The sequence below is a fragment of the Gobio gobio genome, assembly GCF_949357685.1.
Source record: "Gobio gobio genome assembly, chromosome: 25".
Classification (NCBI taxonomy): domain Eukaryota; kingdom Metazoa; phylum Chordata; class Actinopteri; order Cypriniformes; family Gobionidae; genus Gobio; species Gobio gobio.
In genome coordinates, this window is record NC_137121.1 from 23,931,555 (window position 1) to 23,934,904 (window position 3,350).

Sequence of the window (3,350 nt, forward strand, 5' to 3'; positions counted from 1 at the left end):
TTCGGAACCGAAACTTAGGAATTTCACGCGGTTCTGGTATTTTTCAAAAATCCGTTTCGGTTCTGCATAAGAACCGGTTCTCGGTTCCCAACCCTAATGGCCACGGATGACCGAGTTCGACACATGCACAGTACAATTTTTTTAATACTCAACCAGACATCGGAGGTCAGCCCTGAGTTGTGTCATCAAAAGGACATTCGCTTGGCAGGATTGAAGAAGAAAAGTAGTGGATCAACCATTGCAACACAGTTCAGAAGAAACAACAATGCTTCGCACAACCGCTCATCAAGTTAGCCATCCATAGTGTTGTTTTTGAATCGCTCTTTCCGCACTCTTCTTCGAAGACTGTACACTGTGCGTATTGCCACCTAGTGGACTCTTCTGTCTTTCTTTCGCTGTTGTACGCGCACTTTCCTTGCAGTCTCAAAAATTGGGCTGCACGTGGACGGGGTGTGATGACCCTCCTGATGACGAAAATTATGTCATGCAGGCAGCCAAAGTATACTTTGGGCTTTACGCTCCTGCCGTTTTAAAAACAAGACGCTCCCATTGAAAACTATTGGAAAAATACGCTAGCCTTGGGAAAAAAACTTTTTGGTGGACACACGGCCTTAGGGTTTAGTTGGGCATTTTTATTTATCTCAGTGACTCGATTCTTTTGAAACCAAAATGATTTGTTCAGATTCGTAGACAGACTTGTTCAGTGACCCTTTCTGTAAGTTCATATGCGGGGGGTGAACCAACCCCAGGGTGAGGCTAAGGAGATGCACTTCCCCTTTAAAAACATAGATTTCCATGAAATTATTTCAAGTTATGTGTCACAACAACCTACACATCCCAGCATAAACGCCCCCTATAAATTATTTGTTAAAGCGGCTTTATTCACAAATCACTGTTCATTTTAACAGAAAGGCAAGCAAACTATATGTGATTTGGCATGGCAGCCAATATGAACAATAACCATTGCCTTACCTAAAGCAGAAAAATCCTGCATTTGGACTAGAATTTCCCAAACCAAATCACGAGGGTGCTTCTGAAATTAGTGAAAGTACTCTAGCCTTAAAGGTTTAGTTTACCCAAAAATGAAAATTCTGTCATTAAATACTCACCCTCATGCCGTTCCAAACCCTCAAGACTTTCATCTTCGGAACACAAATTAAGATATTTTTGATGAAATCCGAGGGGCTCTCTGGCTCCACATAGACATCAATTTAATTACCACCTTCAAGGCACAGAAAGTTAGTAAAGACATTGTTAAAATAGTCCATGTGACTCCAGTGGTTCAACCTTAAATTTTATGAAGTGACGAGAATACTTTTACAAAAATAAGGACTTTATATAAAAAATATATCTTAATTTGTGTTTCGAAGATGAACAAAGGTCTTACAGGTTTGGAACGACATAAGGGTGAGTAATTGATTTTTGTGTGAACTAACCCTTTAAATGCACACCTGTTTCGACATATATCTTTGTCTCGTCCATTGCTATGGTTATTTCGAGAGAGAATCCTGCATTTAGCCTATATGCAAATGTCACTCCCAAAACTTTTGCAGTGTGGCCGCTGGTCAAGCATAAAATACAAAAGTTTTATGAAAATTCGGAATAAAATTCAGATTTGTTTTTCCAAATCTGTTTCGCCAATATGAGAAAACTGACCCTAGACCAGCAGTTAAAGCTGTTTGAGTGAGAAAATGATATGCTAGTCTCGTTGGCCAGGGGAAGGTTCAGCCTTACCCAAGCTAACACATGCTTCCCCTATTGTAAGTTATTGGCTGCATCCAAAATCGCATACTTCCCTACTATATAGTAGGCGAAAAACAGTATGTGACAAAACAAGTATGTCCGAATTCACAGTACTCATAAAGAGTAGGCAAAAGGTACCCGGATGACAACTACTTTCAGTGAGATTCTGAAGTGTGCACATGATGGACACTTTACTATCCCATGAGGCCACGGGAGAGGATTTGTGAATGGCAGTAAAGCGATGCAACTGATGCTGGTAGGTCACATGATAATGACAACATGGTGAATGTAGTAAGTCCAGATTACATTCATACTGCACATATCCATACTATAGAATGTAATTTGTTAGCGGTCATGAAGTAATTACTTATTCAAAATAAGTATCTAAGAGAGTATGCGATTTTAGACACAGCCATTATTACGGCAATAAGTGGCGAAGTCGGTAAAATCGATATCGGCTAAATCTGTAAAAAACAATGAAAATGATCGAAACTTTTTATTATCCTTAATTCAAATTGGTCCGATTACAAAATTACTGAAACACTCCAGAAGAAAATGTAAGCATGGTTTCCCACAACATGAAATGACAACACGGCATACCATTTTTCTCCTAGTTGTGAATTGACTCACAATCGGAAATGTCCAAACCACATGCCGCCTTTTGTTCATTCCATTCCAAATTCTACACTCCAATAAAATGCCATAATTTAATTTCATTCAAACAAAACACAACTAGTGAATTAAATGATTCACCAAGAACCGTACATACAAGTAAGACATTCATCCTTTTTCCACAGACACCCCTATAGTAAGTTGATCATACACTGCTCAACTTCTCCAGCACAAGAATGAAATATTTATACTTATTCATAATTGGAGAAAATAAAAAAGAATAAAAAAAAGTCAATCAAAAATCAAGGTGAACAGTATCACAGACATTATTATCAGCCTACTTTTTAAGGTCTGAATTTCAAAGCATTTCTCCTTGATTTCCCAGTGTCCCATACATGCCCACGGAGCTCTGGTCCTCTTAAAATATGTTTATAATGAAGGAGGAGGCTGTCTAACGTTATTAGCATGCTTGGCCTTTTTATCCTACCTGCCCCCTCAGGCTCCAAGTACACCTGATTTGCTTTCTCTCTCTCTCTCTCCCATCGCCCAGCAATACTTCAAAAACTAACCCTTCAAAAAAGGGTGGAACAGTTAGCATATTCCAAAATAATAGAACAGATCTGAGCGTAGGCCATGATTAAACATGGGGATCAGAGTATAGAGCGAAATAAAAATTTTAAAATGCCCATGTCTTGGATCTGAGATGTCATTAGCTTTGTTACAAAAGATCAAGATGAGCGAGAACAAAATGAGATTCGCTACATGAGTGCTGATAATAAGCCAAAGGTTTCATATTCCAGAAAACTGCTCATGACTAATTGCATTCACACAAATCTCTTATCATCACATCTACTATTAGCTTAATATTTCTTATAAACTATTACATTACATACACTATTATCTTTATATACACTACCATTCAAAAGTTTGGGGTCGATACGTCAATTAAATTGATCAAAAGTGACAGCAAAGACATTTATAATGTTACAAAAGAT